This window comes from Pelodiscus sinensis, chromosome 6, assembly GCF_049634645.1.
Source record: "Pelodiscus sinensis isolate JC-2024 chromosome 6, ASM4963464v1, whole genome shotgun sequence".
Classification (NCBI taxonomy): Eukaryota; Metazoa; Chordata; order Testudines; family Trionychidae; genus Pelodiscus; species Pelodiscus sinensis.
In genome coordinates this window covers 93273536-93291736 of record NC_134716.1, presented here as the reverse complement: position 1 = coordinate 93291736, position 18201 = coordinate 93273536, and the positions used below count along the sequence as shown (strand labels likewise).

Sequence of the window (18201 nt, the reverse complement as noted above, 5' to 3'; positions counted from 1 at the left end):
CTTTGTTTGAGGGGGTTTCAGGGGCAACCATGTTAGTCTATTTCGTCAAAAACAACAAAGCATCCGGTGGCACCTTTGACCAACAATTTTATCATGGCTTATGCACATAATGCGATTGTTAGGTTTTTAAGGTGCCACTGCACTCTTTGTTTTTGTTTGACTATTTGTATGCTGGCTTACTTGAGCACCTCTGTGCTGATGACTCTGTTCTTCCAGGAGATTCCAACAATGAAAGCTGTTAAACTTTTTTTCTTGAGGCACTCATAGGGCCCATGTCTTGTTCCCTTACAAAGAGTGCTAATAACACATGCGTGGTACACATCACTGTATTCTGTCAGTTATTTTGCCATAACTTCTTGCTCAGTCTATATATTATTGAGACAGCTTTTCTGTTAAATAAGTAACATTGAAATATTTTCTAAGAGGTATTATAAATGGTGTCTTTGTCCATCACTCTCTGTTCCCCCAGCCCTTCCCTCCTTTGGCTCCTGTCTCTGGTTCCTTCTCCCTCTTCCCAGGCCTTAGGCCTTTGAGTCCGAGAAGTCCTGTTCGCAGTGCAAGTCTTTGCATTCCTCTAGAACAGGGGGGGCAAGATACAGTCCACCCTGCTGCACTCCTGCCCCCCAGCCCAATCGAGATCTGGAGATGGGGTATCATGCAAAGTCTCCTCCCCCTGCTAGGGACTGTATGGTAACGCGTAAGTTCCCTCTGGGTGCTACCTTATGGGGGAGCATGTCAGGTCCTCTCCCTCCTGCATGTGATGCCTCAGTGGAGCTGCCCCTTCTGCCTCAGGCCCTGCACCTTCCAACTAAGGCACTGCCCCTTCCAGAGCTGGCACATGACCATTATTAACATTGATGATGTGCTCCCACCCCTAGGGTTGCTAGGTATCCGGTTTTCGCATAGACTGGTAGAAAAATTCAGAAAATACTGGACATGTGCAATGTCCGGTATTTTCTGAATTCCCGGCTGGGTGCCGGATGGAAGCCTGGCGGGGGCGGGGGAGTAACTGGGAGGCAGGGTCACGATTGGTGCTAGGAGCCTGTGGTTGCATGCAAAAGACGGGTGGGGCGGGGGCCAGAACTCCCAGACACTCTCCCCGCTCAGCTTTTGCACATGACCAGAGGCTCCCAGCACCAGTCGTGACCTGGCCTCCCAGCTGGGAGCCTCTGGTTGAGTGCAGAAGCCAGGCCGGGGGGGGGGGGGAGGGGGGAGAGTGACTCCCAGCCCCTCCTCCATCCCCGCCAGCTTCTGTTTGCAACTAGAGGGAGTGCCTGCCGTGGGCACTGCACACACACCCCCTTCCTCCGGACCCCCTCTCCTCCCATCCAGCCTCCCCGGCATCCCCAGCTCTGCTTCCCGTCCCCCCCCCCTTCCTCCCGTCTAGCCCCGTGGCCCCCCCATGCCAGCTCTGCTTCCTGCCCCGCCCACCTCTCGGCCAGCCCCCCCCCCCCCCCTCCACCCGATCAAGTGTGTCTGTTTTTTTGGCAGGGTCTACCTGGCAACCATACCCACCCTGCAAAAATTATTGCCCATCCCTGCTCTAGAAAGCTAGTCCTCTCCCATGGGCTTCTTGAAGCAAACTAACCTGCTCTGATGTGCAACTTATTTTGTATGAACTGGCTGAGCCCTGATTGGTTGCAGCCACTGCCTGAATTAGCTGTTTCCTTGTGGCTTTACAAGGTTGAATTTTAACCCTATCACGGCCAGTGCAGAGCAGATGCCCCGTCACAATGTCTCATTAACATTTGACTATATCAGTGCAGTTCTGATACTAAGGTTGGTAAGGTTTTTCTACAGAACCAACAGAGGGAGCACTAAAGTACTATAGTTTCCCTTCAATTTCAATTATTTTCTCTTGGATCAAAATGATGATTTTTAAAAAACAGTACATAAACTCATAAGTTGATCTGCCTGTTAAACTACCCTATGGGCAGGAATGGTTTGGGGATTCGAACTTAATACAAAATACTCCTTTTTAAACTGGGTATTTGTTATAATTCTACGAGCCTGTTTAAAAATAATAGGCCATTGTTTATAATTGATATACAATGGTGTTAGACTTACAAAACAAGATTACTTAGTAATTGCATTCAGACTCTGATCTTATAGGCTGAAATTCTCCCTCGGGTTTAGGACCATGTTGAGGGCCTAAGAGGTATATAAGATCTAGTAGTATGAATTACTTCTACACCAGCTCAAATATATATTGCCATTTGAAGTTTTTGGCAGAGGAATTGTAATATGTGGATTCAGTTAGTTATGTAAAACAAACATTTTTCAGATTCCAACTTCAGTAAAAATGTGTTCAGTGTTTTTGTTTTAAGTTGTAACAAAATTGCTGGTTGATTTTTAACAATGAGGGGTCATGTGGTACCTTAAAGGCTAACAGATTTATTTGGGCATAAGCTTTTGTGGGTCAAAATCACTTCATCAGATGCCATACCATGCATCTGATAAAGTAGTTTAGACCCACAAAAGCTTATGCTCATATCCATCTGTTAGCTTGGGGCCACAGGACTCTTAGCATATGTCTACACTGCATTCCTCTTTGGAAAGAAAAATGCAAATACAGCTGAGCGAAATTGCAAATGAAGCGTGGATTTGAATTTCATTTGCATAATCGCATCCGAGTGCTATATTGAAAAAAGAAACGCAGTGTAGACATGGTTATTTTGAAAGAAAACCTTTCTTTTGCAATAACCCTTAATCCTTGTAAAATGAGGTTTAAGGGTTATTTTGAAAGAAGGGTTTTCTTTTGAAATAACCATGTCTATACTGCGTTTCTTTCTTTGAAATAGGTTATTTCGAAATAGTGCCCAGATGCGATTATGCAAATGAAGAGTGGGAAATTTAAATCCACGCTTCATTTGCAATTTTGCTCAGCTTCATTTGCATTCATCTTTCGAAAGAGGAATGCAGTGTAGACATACCCTTAGTCTGTATCTTAAAAACAACCAACATGGCTATCCCTCTGAGACTTGTTTGATTTTAAATATTCCTTTGTAATGTTCACAACTCTAATATTAACCTATTGTATTCATGCATGAGAACTGCAAAGTAAAACTGATTAGTTTATTTTTAGAATAAAAAGCAAAAAGGAAACCTTAACAATGGGAACTTGACATGATGCTTACTAGCCAGGAGTAAAATATGTGTCTACCCCCTTCCAAAGCTATGCATCCTACAATTTAAGGGTTGGATTCTTCTTCCCATACGTTGAGTAGTACCTTCACCCACAAGCACAAGTAGTCCCATTGAAATCCAATGTAAGTATATTAAAGGACTTGTAGCTGAGCAGTTACTGCAAAGCAAGCCAGGGTGTAAACCTGCAGCATGTAAGTATGCCATGCACTAACCGGCTGCATAGACTCCTAGTATGTTTTGATCTATTCCATTTTGAAGGCCAAATACAGTGTGGGCATGTCTACACAGCAGGGCCAAAGCCGAAATAAGCTATGCAACTTAAGCTACATCAATTGCGTAGCTTAAGTCGAAATCGTTATTTTGTTTTTTAACACTGACTACACAACAGGAAGTCTGAGTTAGAGAACTCTACCTCCGACTTCCCTGCTGCTTGTAAAATGGGAGTTACTGTAGTTGGAGTAAGAAGCTCTCCATGTCAACATCATTTCAACATTGTGTAAATAACTGTTTGCTATGTAGCCCTAGACTGTTATTTTGAAATAATGTCAGTTATTCCGAAATAACACTGCTTCGTAAACATAGCCTGAGTGTGTGGCATGCTGCTACAGTGTAGATCGGGGTGGGCAATAATTTTTTGCCGGGAATGACTTCAAAAATTTGGAAGAGGCGGGGCCAGGATGCTTCCAGGCTTCCTCACCCACAGACCATGATTGCTCTGGGGGTTGGGGAAACCTTCCCATTCTCACTAAGCACCCATTCCCTTGACAGTAGAAGGATACTTCCTGTGCACCTCCACCCCCAGGCCAATCAGGACCTGGGGGCGGCGGAGCACGTGAAGCCTCTTCCTCTCCTGCCAGGAGCATGCAGCACTTCTAGGTGCCGCATGCTCCTTGCAGGGCAGGAGTAGGGTGGAGGAAACTTTGCATGCTCCTCCCGCCCCCAGTCTTTCATTCAGCAGGTCCTGGCAGGGAAGGAGGATGCTTCACCCAGGCCAGTCAGGATCTGGGGGTGGGGGTAGTGCACAAATTTTCCTCCGCCCTGCAAAAAGTGCGCAACACTTAGAAGGCCTGGGGGGTAGGGGATCTGCTCTGCGGAGGCCCTTTTGCCTGTGTAGATTATACCGCAACTTGCTGCTCAGTAAACTCTTCATGTAGACAAGCCCCAGTGTAACTAGAATCTGGTCATAAGGGTATAAAATAATTGTGCAAAGTGTACTGAATGCTGTATTTGTAAGAGTATAGTCACCTTTCTGTTTTAAACTCTTTAATACTTTTTACTACATATCTCTTCCTTTAATTAAGCCTTCTTTTCCTTTTAGGCTTTTTTTCTCTTCTTCAGTAGGTTGGGGCATTAAACTCCCAAGTAAGAAGCCAATCTTCTGTCCTTATTCGCTCCACTACTCCCCTCTGAATAAAATGGGGGGGGGGGAATCCAGAAAGCTACCATGGAAGTGAAAGGTGCTGTAGTTCCTTTGCGATAATTGCCTCTGTACAGGTGGGACTGATATGATTGGTCACGAACCGTGGAGTTTGCTGGACCAGATACGGTCAAGGCTCCCCTCCCATCTGTTGGCCCTGCTCTCAGATGCCAGCCCTGGCCATTGGGCTCTGCAGCCTCGGCCGGGGCCAGGAAACCACCCTGCCTCCGGCTCCACTGCCTCCAACCCCGCTGGGACTGCAGTCCCACCTGCTGCACCACAGATGTTGCTGGATCACAGAATATTGGATTTTAAAGGTTGAACCTGTATACTATTAACTGGTTCCATCTGTAGCCTCCGGCTAGTAAATGTCTAAAACACTGGGTGCTTGAAGGAAGAACTAAAACATTCTTGTTTTGATCTCAGCCAAATACCAGAGACGTCTGGTTTTTGTAGTGTTGGTTCTCTGAATCCTTGCTTGTGTCTAATGTGACAAAAGGAGGCGCAATGGTCTCAAGTTGGAGTGGGGGAGGTCTGGGTTGTATATTAGGAAAAGCTATTTCACTAGGAGGGTGGTGAAGCACTGTAATGGGTTACCTAGACGGGGTGGAATCTCTATCACTAGAATTTAAGTCCCAGCTTGAAAAAGCCCTGGCCGGGCTTATTTAGTTGGGATTGGTTCTGCTTTTAGCAGGGGATTGGACTCCATGACCTCCTGAGGTCTCTTCCAACCCTATGATACTTTGTGTTTGCTCAGTTTAAGTCCCCTTTCCAAGTGTCTGACTCCATTGCTGATCAGTGTTCTCAAGCAGAGTGACATTGGCCTAATTCTTCTGTTTTGCTGCTGCCAACGGAGTTCCCAGCAGCAGACAAGGTTTGATCAGTTGTTACTCTTGCTGCAGCTTGTGAAAGCTATAAGCAGCAACAGATGTTGAAGCTCTGTCTGCAGATTCAGGAGGAAAACATTGCAGTTATTTATTCTTGGTTCCCATTTGGAAGTTGCTTTATAACCAGAAGAGGTAGAATAAAAAATTAAATAAAAGGTTAGAATCTGTAAAAATTAGTGGTGCTTGATGGTGAAAGCTTCTTTTCTGGACTTTTTTCAAGTTTGGGTGAAAATCAATGAGCTACACTCACTCTCACTCTGTTCTGAAGTGCTATGGAAACTTGCTAATAGGATTATTTTTAAATGAACAGTAACCATTTAAAATAACTAGACTAAGTTCAAAATAGTGAAGTGAAATTCCTTTGAGTAAGAAAACAAGAGAATATTGTCCTAGCCTGTGAGTATGTGTTTGAGCAGGAAAAATTTACTGACTTCGATTTCATGGAAAATAATTGACACTCTGGGTTTTCCCAGAAGGAGGCAGCATTGTTTCAGAAATGTCTTATACTGATTGTTCTTTAAAAGTACTTGGTTTTCCTCATGGTTGATAGGAATTTTTTCAAGTCTCTTCTCTGAAAAATAAGTGTGTGTGTGTGTGTGTGTGTGTGTGGTTTTTTCCCCCCCCCCCCTCCAAAAATAAATCTTGCATTACAAAGTGCCAACTTTTAGAACAAGGATTCTGGAGTGACAGTATAGCTAGTCTATGTAGGCCATGTAGTATGTGTTGAAGCAATTATAATCCTAGGAAATCATTACAGACTTGTTTTCAAATATTTATGACTTGAAAACATATTTGGATGTTGATAGTGTCACATTTGTTTTACATCACTGGAAATTGATTGATTTAGGACATGATATAATAATATTCACCTTGATTTGTAAATCATGAGTGGCTAAAGACTAAAGATGATACTGTTTAACATTTGATTCGTTGCTAGCTAAACCAGGCCTTAAGCATGTACTGAGTATTCTGTTCCTTATATCAAGGTTAAGCTAAACTGATGATCATGTTGAATTCAGTATGACAACTATAAATTTTCTACAATTTCATTATCTTTAATCACTTTCCTGCTGTTTTTGGCTTCAGGGCCAGACTTGGTTCTTTGTCTTTCTTGTTCAAGTCTATTCTACAGCTTTGTGTGTGTATGTGTGCGTGCGCGCTATGTCTTCTTATTGTCTGAATTTTCTTGAATTTGTAGCTGTTTGTTTTTATATTTAATGAAACTTGTATTCACAATAAACTTGCTTGGAGTCATCTGGCCTATTGAGTAACAATCTGACGGCTAAAAATTTTTCTTTGTCAATCAGACTGTCTTACTCAGCCAACTACTTAAAATACTCTAAGTAAAAACAGCTCTTTTTTGTGGCAATTACTAACATTAAACTGTAAGTATAATTTTTAGATGGTTAAAATAATTTTGCAGAAGAAATTTGTGTCGGAATAAACCTTGATAAAGCCTCAGCATTACCATGTGTGTATCAACATGGGTATAGGATATACCGATACAAATCCCATGGTTTTGCTTGCTCAGATGAGCTTATACATAGAACTTGGGAGACAGGAGAAGGAGAACCTTTGGTAAAGGAGATGGCAAAGAACAGACATATCTTCTAGTAGTACATGTCATTTCCCTATTTGGTGTCTGTCACCTGTGCTTTGTCAGAACTTTAGCTCTACTTAACCACTGGAGTGATGTAAATACTATGTCAAGTCTATTACACTCTGTAAATAAATCCTGCTATCTTAGATTACACTACCCCACAGCAAATAAAAGAAAACATAAAAAGATAGTTTTATGTGTTTCAGAATGGAAAAAATTCAGAGTTAGGGCTGTCAGTTTATGCTTTTAATTGATGTCATTGCTCCTGCATACTATAATTCTGTTCTGAAAACCTGCAATGCTTACCCAAATGGTCGCATTAAGCACAAAGCTGCAACTTTAACCCTAGCTTGCTGTTATTGGTAACATGATGATATAAATGTGTGCAGTTTCAGCACAGTGTGTGAGGTAAAGATTAAAAGCATGCTTCTTGCTTGTTACTATGGGATTTAAGTTATACATTTAATTCAGCTGCTGAAAGTGAGTTTCCCAATTGTGTTTCTGTGTGTAAGTTTGAGCAGAAATGCAATTCTGTCATTATTGAATGAAAGGGAGTCAGACTCTCTGCAAATGTTGAAACTTAAGTTTCCTATTCACATGAAGTTTATGTAAATTTACTAGGGATTTTTCTAAGCATGCTACTGGCTGACACTTAAAAAATCCAGTCCTAAATTGAGGTTGTAGAATGATGGTTTTGTTTTGTGTAGTTCTAAAAGATACATTAAAATGTGATAGGAACTGATAATAAGAAAATCTTATTTTGCTAATTTATGTTAGTATATAGTAACTATACTGCACACAATCTGTAAATAAAATGATAAAAAGAAGCCCCTGTCAAGAGCTATGGCTGTATCTCAAAGTTCCATATTTTAATACAGTTACGAGTGAAGACTTGAGCGGGAGAGTGTGTGAGTGAGTGAGTGAGAGACAGACAGACAGACAGACAGACAGACACTGACTTAAATTTCTTACAGTCCTCCTATCCTCCAGATGGTCTGGCCTTTCTGAAGAGTTGGTAGTCCAGAGAGAAGGGAGTCTTTCAGACAGGAAGCACACGTAGTGGCAAGGGCTATCCATGCTCCTGTGAACAAGGGAGGGGCCATGGTCATGGCTATGATTTTGGATTTTCTTACTCTGGCCCTGCACTCAGCCACAGCCATCTTTCTGGTCTGTTCCACTCTTCAAGCAGGCAGTCAGGCATTCAGTTTTGCAAGGTGGTAAAATGAGATGCCTGCATGAGCTTTGTGCTCTGCAGAAGTTGCTGAATGAAAGGCTTGGTTTGTTTGAGAGAGATTAGGAGCCAGAGTCAATTACTAATAGATTTTATTGGGACTGTTTCAGTATTATGGTTGATAAATATTGTGGTGGAGATTTTCATAGTTATTTGATGTACAGTCAAGCAGATCACTTGTGATGACCTCTGTAGGGTGTTAGATCAGAACTGAAGAATAAATATTATATACTAATCTGGTGTAATCATCTCCAAGGTGAATTAACAATAACTCCTTTAAAATTCCCCTGAGCTGGTGGTGTAGATCCTAGAACAACATGGTTCTGACTTAAAAATTCTAGTCTTAGATTGATAGTTGTATGGCTAGTAAGAAATTCTCAGGCAACATGACATGACTTTTGATAAACAGGCTATTTTTGTTTTTCTGGATAAGAGAACTTAAATATTAAGTCATTGATTAAATATAACACTTATTTTTCCTGCAATTATCTCTGTCACTTTGAGTTTGCAAGTAACCTATTTCTAGTGTTTTGTCACAAAAAGCCATGAAAGGAAATTCTGACCCCACTGAATTCATTGGCGGAAATCCCAAGCTCTGGGATTTGCCATTCTTCTCAGACAGCTACTGAGAGAATGAGCCACATATTTGGCTCAATTTCTATTGACTCTAGTGAAGCCTGTGAGTTTTAAACAGGTTCAAGTATACTTGAAACAGCTTTAAACAGTTTTTATGGTAAAGAATAATTACCCATAACAAACAGCTTACTATTAAAATACTGGGAATCATTGCATTACAAGTATGACTTTTTCCTATATTTGGCTTGGCAACTTTCAATAAAAAAATGTCTTATTTTATGGAACCAAAATTCAAACCTGCAAATAAAACAGTTTTTGCAAAGAAAGCATAGTCCATTTGTATATGGAGATCTGGGTAGTTCTGGGAAGTGATATAGGAGGCCAGATGCTGATCTCAGTTAAATCAACATAACTTTTGGAGTAATATCAATAGTTTGAAGCATCAAGGTCCCTCACATTTATGTGTATCTCTGTGTAAAAAGCTAGTGGAGGTTTATAGGCTGATGTATTGTTTTAAGAAGCTCAGTGTTGGGTTACATTGGGAAATTGTGTTGCTATTATTTTGTCTTATAAAATAAAGTTCAGTATTACAATTTTTATATAGTTAGAAACTAGTGACAATAGTTGCTGAAGAAACAAACAATACTTATATGATCTCATTGGAAAACGTTCCATTAACTTAACAGTTTTATGTTTACATAAATCTTGTTGCAAGCTGTTTAAACAGCTGGAGAGCTTATCTATGTTCTAGCCAAAATTTTTCTTATTTATAAAAGCATGAACTTCTAGGCCTACAGCTAGATAATGTAACCAGAGCTGGACTGATGGATCTGATCAGATGCTTAGGATTCAGATTTGATGTATCAAAATTTCAAGAGCTGTTCTTGCTAGAATTCAGTCCACAATGAATGAGAGAGGGACAATGAATGAGACTGGGCTCTCCCAGAGCAGAAATCATTAACCATTAAAAAATTTGCAAGTCAGTCTGTGAGTTCAGTTTTGCTCCATGCTCTATGAAGGATTAGGGGGACAAACTCCCAAAGGCGAAATAAATGAATACTAAAAACAGGCCAGTTTCTCCTGTTGAGGAGAGAATGCAGTGGGGCAAGTAGTTGTCGGGGCTTGGTTTGCTTGCTCACCTTCTCAGAGTGCAGTAGGGTGGATCTGTGCAGAAAGCACCAAGCCATAGGCACATGCTGATTTCTTTAAGTAGGCATGCACCCCTGCACTCTTGCCTCAGAAATTCTTTCTTTTTAGTAGAGGAAGGCCAGCAGTCCAAGTTGCCATTGGGGGTCACCTGTTGGGCCACTATAGTACAAGCTTTGTTAACTGGCAAACATGGAGAATGGTGGCCAGCCCCTCACCACAGCACTGAGGAGGTTGGCAGTCGGCGCCACTCCCAGTCCCTGGTGCCGAAGAAGTCCAAGGCCTCCAGAGGGAGATCGCCAGAGAAGAGGGTGCATGGCGATGGGCATTGGCATAAGAAGACATCTTCACATCGGGCCAGAAGCCCGGTGCTGGTCCCGGCACATCGCCCCTCCATGCTGGAGACGTTTGAGGCGGCTCAAGAACTGATTGAGCTGACAGCCTTGCCTCCATCTCCGATCTCCTCTGAGGGGACCTTGTCTTCGGCACCGGAGGCATCAGGGGCTCTGGGATTGCCCAGGTCTCCAGGCATGTGGCCGACACCGGTTGAGTCGGGGTACCTAACGTCGTTGCCTGCACAGGACACACGTGGCCTGTCTGAGTTGGCATGGGGTGCACCTTCATCGGCCCCGGCACCGGCCTCAACTTTGACAGCGGCTCTGGCACCGTCCCCAGTGCCGGCATCGTTCCAGCCCTCAGTGCTGCCGCTGCTGTCAGCGCCTGCACCGCTTCAGTCCCTGGCTGCAACATTTCCTGCACCGGTGGCACAGCAGCGACTGACGCTGCTCCCGGCACCGCCAGTGCTGGTTTGAGCTTTGGGGTCGGTGCTGCTGTGCTGGGTGCCTCCTGGGCAGGAGGTACACACGTCGCCCAGCGTGCATTCAGGCAAGCCTGAGTCCATGGCATGTTTTAGGCCTAGCCTGCTGCAGGGCTAGCCTGCCATGGCACTGCCTTGGTCAGCTTCGGAGTTGTCATCCGAGTCTGAAGCGGAGTCGCTCTGGTCACTGGGTTCGTCCCGCCATTAGTTGCGGTACCAATCTACCTCCTGGCACCGAGTGATACCCTCGGGGTTTGAACAGACATGGCCGCCACAGGTACAACAGCCCTGGCCCTTTTGGACACCGAGGGCCTACAATCAGTGGCAGGGCCCGCTCCCTTCGTCTTGCCCGGCCAGTGGGTCTTGCAGACGCTCCACTCCGTCAGCATCCTTGTCTCAGGCCCCACCATTGCCCATGAGGGTGGATCCACAGGGGCATGGTGCCCTGGAGGTACCCCTCGTGGGTTCTCTGCTACAGCCGCAGGAGTTGCAGCAGCAGTCCCCGGCACCAGCTGTACCGGAGCAGCAGGTCTTGGGGTGAGAGTTATCGGCGGCGGCAGCACCTGATGAGGCTCTGGCGAACCCAGCTCCTTCCATGCCAGCTATGGACGCCAGGTCTCTCCAGGAGCAGCTCCGCCATATGGCAGACAATTTGGGGGTGCATGTCGAACCGGTCACTGACGAATCCGACCCCATGGTGGAAATCCTTCATGAGGATGCCCTGGCTAAGCTGGCTTTGCTGCTGAATAAGACCATGGCAAAGATCACAAACACGCTGTGGCAGATACCGGCCTCCATCTCCCCCATCTTTAAGCGGGGGGAGAGGAGATATTACATTCCCCAGATGGGGCACGAGCACCTGCACTCGCACCCAGCGCCGGGTTCGATTGTGGTGCAGGTGGCTGCACAGAAAGAGGGGCAGCTGCAGCCGGGACCCTCTCCCAAGGCGAAGGACTCCAAACGTGTGGACTTGATGGGACGCAAGGTATATGCCACCGGGGGGGGGTACAGCTCCGCATGGCCAACCAGCAGGCAATGCTCAGTCGGTACGCATATAACACCTGGCAAGCGTTGGACAGGTTTTGTGATCGACTGCCCCTGGAAGACAGGCAAGAGTTTTCGGCCCTCTCCACGGAGGGCAGAACTATAGCCTGTATGTCTCTGCAGGCATCCCTTGACGCGGTGGACTCGGCTGCTAGAACCATGGCCTCGGGGGTGGTAATGAGGCGCAGTGCCTGGCTGCAGGTCTCGGGAATCCCGATGGACTTGCAGTCCACCATACAGGACCTGACGTTCGATGGGAAGTCCCTCTTTGCGGAGAACACTGACTCCCGGCACCATAGCCTCAAGGACGCCAGGTCCATGCTTAGGTCCTTGGGCACCCATACGCCTGCTCCGCAGCGTAGGCAGCTCCCAAATAGGCCTGTTGCCAGACTGCTACCCCAGGCCCAGCGCCCTGACTATTGGAGGCGGAGGCCTTGGGGCCCTGGGGGAGGGTTTCCAGTCACACTTGGCTCAAACGCCCGTTCTCGGCGGTGGCGTCCGCGTCCGTATGCAGGCAGGGGCGCCACCCAACCCCCTCCACAGCCGTCTAAGCAGCCATTTTGCAGGCACACCCGGGGACCACATATTGACCCTCCGAATCTCTCCTTCCTTTGGGACCCGGTTGTCCCATTTTGTCCGGGCCTGGTTGGCGTCGCTTCGGATGACGCTTCGGATGTCATCTCCCGGGGGTACTCTATCCCCTTCTTGGGTTCCCACCCATCCCTCTCCCCCTCCCTGTCCCTCTCCAGGGACTCATCTCACAGGGCCCTGCTCGAGCAGGAGGTGACCACGCTTTAGGAGAAGGGAGCGGTGGAGTTGGTCCCTTCCTATCTGGAGGGCAGGGGGGTTTACTCCCAGTACTTTATCATCCCCAGCTGAAAGGGGGGCTTCGGCCTATCCTGGACATCAGGGACCTAAACAGACATATAAAGGAGGACAGGTTCAGGATGGTGATGCTAGCCTCCATCATTCTGGTGTTGGAGTAGGGGGGTTGGTATGCGTCCCTCAATTTAAAGGATGCGTACTTTCATGTGGCTATTCGACCAGACCACAGGAGGTTCCTCCGGTTTGTGGTCCCCCTCCGCCATTTCCAGTTTACAGTGCTCCCCTTTGGACTCTCGACTGCGCCAAAGGTCTTTACGGAATGCATGGAGGTGGTGGCACCTTAACTCAGGAGGCTGAGAGTTCAGGTGTTCCCCTACATGGACTACTGGCTAATCAGGGGCAGGTCAAGGGACTAGGTGATTGCCCACATAGGTCTCTCACGAGCCCTCTTCAATTGTCTTGGTCTCATCATCAACGAGGAAAAGTAGAAACTGACTCCTACCCAGGTCATAGAACTTGTGGGGGCTACCCTAGATGCCAGGGGTGGATGTGGGGGCGGGCATATCTCCTGGCATCCAGATTCCAGGCCATCAGGGGATTGGTGACCGACCTGCAGCGTTCCCCGCTGACAACAGCCTGGACATGTATGAGATTCCTCGGGCACGTGGCAGCCTGCACATACGTTGTTCGGCATGCCAGGTTGAAACTCAGACCACTTCAGGCATGGCTGGTGGGGTCGTTCGGCCAGGGCGGGGTGGGTCCGGATCCTGACTGTACTCTGGGATGTTGTGGCCTCGTTAGACTGGTGGATGTTGGAGAGTGAGGTTTGTGCCGGGGTCCCCTTCCGCACGGAACTGCCATCGGCTCAGTTAGTTACCAACGCCTCTGACGACGGTTGGGGAGCGCACTTGCTCACGTACTGGACATGGGCTGTGGGACCCCCAGGAGAGGTTGTTTCATATAAACGTGTGGGAGCTGAAGGCGGTCAGGAGAGCCTGCAAGTTCTTCCGGGGCCTACTCTCGGGGACCCTGATCTTGGTACCAATGGACAACACAGCCGCGGTGTTCAATATAAACAAGCAGGGAGGTGCCCGCTCGTCCCAGCTGTGCAAGGAGGCCACCCTACTTTGGGAGTTTTGCATAGCGCACAACATCCGCTTGCAAGTGGCTGGCAGACTCCCTGAGCAGGTCCTTCAGAGTCCATGAGTGGTCCCTGGAGAACAAGGTCGTGGCCCTACTTTTCTGGCAGTGGGGCTGCCACAGGTGGATCTGTTCGCCACTGAGGAGAACAGGAAGTGCCCGCAGTACTTCTCCATCCTGGGCTTGGGGGCGGGCTCGAAGGGAGACTCCCTAACTTCACCGTGGCCTCGGGGGAAGCTACATGTGTTCCCGCCATTCCCCCTGGTTCCCAAGGTGCTCACCAGGATCAGGCTGTTCAGGTTACTAATAATTCTGGTGGATCCAGACTGGCCCAGGCAGTTCTGATCTCCCATTCTGCTGGAAATGGTGGTGGTCAGGCCACTTTGCCTACCACTGACCTGGAACCTGATCACGCAGGCCAGGGAAGGGGGCATACTGTATCACCCGGATGTCCAGTCCCTCCACCTGACAGCTTGGCTTGTCCATGGCTGAAGGCCCCCGAAAGGGCGTGCTCGCAGGTGGTGTGGGAGGTTCTCCTGGGCAGTAGGAAGCCAACTACCAGGAGGGCCTTTGCAGCTAAGTGGAAACGCTTCTCGGTCTGGGCTGCAGAAAAGGGGGTTTGCCCCTCTCGGGCCCCTGTTCCTATGGTCCTGGACTATTTGTTTAGTTTGCACCGCATGGGACTGCCTGCTCTCTCGATTCGGGTGCATCTGACGGTTTTAACAGCCTTCCACGACGGCTCTGAGGGCGGCTCATTATTCACAGACCCCCTGGTTAAGCAGTTCCTTAAAGGTTTAGAAAAGTTGTTTCCCCATGTCAGGGTCCCTGTTCCTCAGTGGGACTTTAATTTGGTGCTGACCAAGCTCATAGGGTCTCCCTTTGAGCCATTGGGTGCCTGCCCCCTTAAGTATCTGAACTTTAAGGTGGCGTTTCTAGTAGCCATTATGTCGGCGCGGAGGGTATCGGAGCTCCATGCCCTAACTATGGAGCCTCCCTACTTAGTCTTTTCAAGAGATAGGGTCGGGTTACGCCCCCACTCGGTGTTTCTCCCGAAAGTGGTGTTGGCCTTCCATATGTCCCAGGACACATACCTCCCAGTTTTCTTTCCCAAACTGCAGCGCTCCCCTAAGGAGCAGGCGTTACATTCCCTGGACATGAAGCAAGCCTTAGCGTTCTGTATAGATAGGACGAAACCATTTTGCAAGTCCTTACAGCTTTTTATTGCATATGCTGAGTGAATGAAAGGGCTTCCTGTGTCAGCTCCTAATTTACCATCTTTGGACAGTTTTTTGCAAATGGGAAAAGAAAAAGGCTGCCATCCAATTTCTGTCACTGCCATTTGATATTATTTGTGCTCCCACACCATGGTAGCCATAATATTCGCTTTACAGAAGGAAAAATTGTGCATCTATTCCAGAACAGTTTTTAAAATCAAGTTTCTGAACAGAAAAGCTAAAGCAAAGAGTTATTGTTCCTGGAAAATCTTGGCTTCAGGTCAGACAAGTAGCGCTAGTGAAGTAAGTCATAGTTCAGGGCTGAAGAAGGAAACTATTAGGTACAAGGTCAAATCTCAAAAGAATGTAAACAGAAGATAGTCTGTCAATTAAAAATTCAATGCTTATTGGAGATTACTGGAAGTTCTCTTCTCCAGGCAAATATGCTTCAATGATTCAGAGTTCATATGACTATTTGAAAGCTACCACTAATCCCAAGTATTCCAGGTGCAATCATCCTATCTCATTCATTGGCAGATGTAGCTTCAGTTGCATATTTTCTACTCCCACAAATTTTGAATGCAGAGTATCAGATTTGTATTTGAAAGGATCTTCAGTTCAGGGGACAGATAGCAGAAAGAGAGCGCAGTGCATTCATCAGCTGAAACAGTCCTTCATTGATGTCTCAGAATACTGCTGCCTCTGTGCATAACAAACAAGCTCTAGTTATGATAGTATGTCTGATAGTGTTCTTCCACATTATAAAAACCCTGTCAGCGCTACCTGAGAGAGAAATTTGCCTGTCCTGGGCAGCACAAAGATTTTTATCCCTAGATATAGTGCCTACCCAGTAGGAGACTGACACCAAGACTTATGTGATAGAAGTCATGGTGGTCTAGTGATTGACTTCTGAAAATAGTAAATAAATGCCCTACAGCTTCACTTTGTATCAGGATCTGGTATGTGAGTGGGTGAATGACCTCACTCGGAGTTGGGAATGTCCGTGGAATCCAGTTGTTTCCCATAACATGGAAAGTGAGGGGTCTGATAGAAACCATTATACTCTGCAATGACCAGAGGGGAGCAACAGGCATGGGGGACGGCAATACTGCAGAGTGACCATAAGCGAGGACGACTGCTTGAGTAAGAGAATGGGCAGGGCTCCAGATATTGCAGGCTGCTGTCCCGGGTCGTCTTTCTCTCGGCCTGGTGCCTTTAAAATAAAAACCACTGCATTATTTGGTTGCTGGAAACACTTGGCCATTGGTCTTCTGTTTTACTCATTGTATAATCAATTTTATTTCATAGTGACAAACCTTAACTGTGTCCCTTTAAGAACAGAAATGTGACTAGCAAACTAAAATAGTTCATCTCTTTCTCTATCACAAATTATTGTTGTACAGAGATCTGTGTCTGTTTTCCAACCCACTCCTTATAGCATAGAATAAAAATCCTAAAAAGAAGCATAACTCTACTGTTGCACATAGCACCTCCTCACCAGTACTGATATATGATCCATATTGAAACTAACAATAATTGTATAATACTTGACCTGTTTTCCTTTCTTCCTTCTGGTGCTGCCAAGGAAACACTTGTCAACCCTCATAGGAATAATCTTCCACTTGGGCTGTTTTGAGGAGGAGGGCAAGAACAAACAAAAGTGGAAAAGTTAAGAAGTTGACAAAAGTAATATTGGTGAGAGACACACACAAACCTAAAGGAATTCTAGTTTAATGGCAGGACCTCCAAGGTAAAGAAGCTTGTGTTGCTATTCACAATGCTGAGAAGGCAGCGTGCTCCTCCTTTAGAGGCACACCTTCTCTAATAGTTATTTCCCTTCTCTGACTGAAGGGACAGCATTTACATGTACCTGAAGCTATTTCCAACTCCAGTCAGTCAGAGTTGGAGGCAAGTGATCTCTGAGGATAGTACAGGTTGAACCTCTTAAATCTGGGACTCGCTGCTCTGGCAACATCCATGGTCCATCAGGATCATGAATGTTGTTGGACTAGAGAGCCTTGGTGCCCGGGAATGAAAGCCAGTCAGAGAGTCCAGTAGAGGGGAGCCCCACCATCAGACTGGTGAGCCCTGTCCCTGGAGAGCCCCAGCCAGGCAGGACAGCATCTGGACCAGTGAGCCGTGTCCCTGTGGTGCCGCGTCCTGGTGCAGCAGCGGTGGGGCCACTGTGGAGCACCATTCCCGGGAAGCCCTGGCCAGGCAGAGCAGTAGTGGGATCGGTGAGCCCCATCTCCATGGAGCCCCATTCCAGCATAGCAGCAATGGGGCAGCCATGGAGCAGGTAGGCCACCAGCAGCTGGTGAGCCCTGTCTCCGGGAAGCCTGCAAGGTGCAGCAGCAGCAGGGCAGCTGCGGAGCCCCGTCCCCAAGAAGCCTTGGCCAGGTGGGGCAGAAGCTGGGCCTCGGCAACTGGGGAGCTCCATCCCTGAAGAGCCCCAGCCGGTTGGCAGCAGCACACCAAGCCCAAGCCCTGTAGCAGTAGGGCTGGAGCCCAGTGGCAGTGGGGCTGAAGCAGAGCCTGGCAGAAGGGAGGGGCAGTATCTGGGAGACTGGTGGCAGGGACCTCCCCTGGTGGAGCAAATTCCCTCATTCAGGACCTGTTAGGTCCTAAAGGTGCTGGAGCAGGGAGGTCCAACCTGTAATATAAAAGAGAGGGAGCAGAGGAATCAGCAAGGTGGAAAGGAAAGTGAAAAGAGACATCAGCAGGAAGACAAGTTGGAAGTGAAAGTAGAGAGGAACCAAAGAGAAAGGAGGAAAAAATAATGAAGTGACTATCTTGTGAGGAGAGGATAGAGAATTACTGTCGCTGAGAATTTTTTTCAGACCCTGAAATAACAGCATTTCTTAAAATGTCTGCACTTTTGTCCCTTACTTGAAGGAAAAAGGGATGAAAGGAGGCAGAACGCCAAAGTAGGGGAAAAAATGTATGCCTTGCAAATAGTTTTATGTAAGAAGATTTATTTCTATTTTAAAACACTGCTTCCTGTAACATTAGTGAATGCTCCCCCATATTAATACTATTTTCAATATTACAGTAGTGATGAACAACAATTGTTTGGGCATTTGTTCGGTTATTTTAGTATTTGCTTTTCCTCCTTACACTTAATTTAATTTTAATTACAGAATTTGATATCTGGTTT

General features: G+C 46.6%; 1 protein-coding gene and 1 long non-coding RNA gene across 3 annotated transcripts in view; one reads left to right on the top strand and one right to left on the bottom strand.

Moving 5' to 3' along the window:
• Positions 1-18201, top strand: part of NDUFAF2 (NADH:ubiquinone oxidoreductase complex assembly factor 2) — a 142323-nt gene that overhangs the window by 7060 nt on the left and 117062 nt on the right. The window lies entirely within an intron of this gene.
• LOC112547649 (uncharacterized) overlaps positions 15672-18201 on the bottom strand; it is a 71127-nt gene continuing 68597 nt past the window's right edge. The window contains exons 3-4 of the long non-coding RNA XR_003091427.2: positions 16597-16671; positions 15672-16257 (exon numbers count right to left, since the gene is read on the bottom strand). This is a non-coding gene — a long non-coding RNA (uncharacterized LOC112547649). The remainder of the gene's footprint in view (positions 16258-16596; positions 16672-18201) is intronic.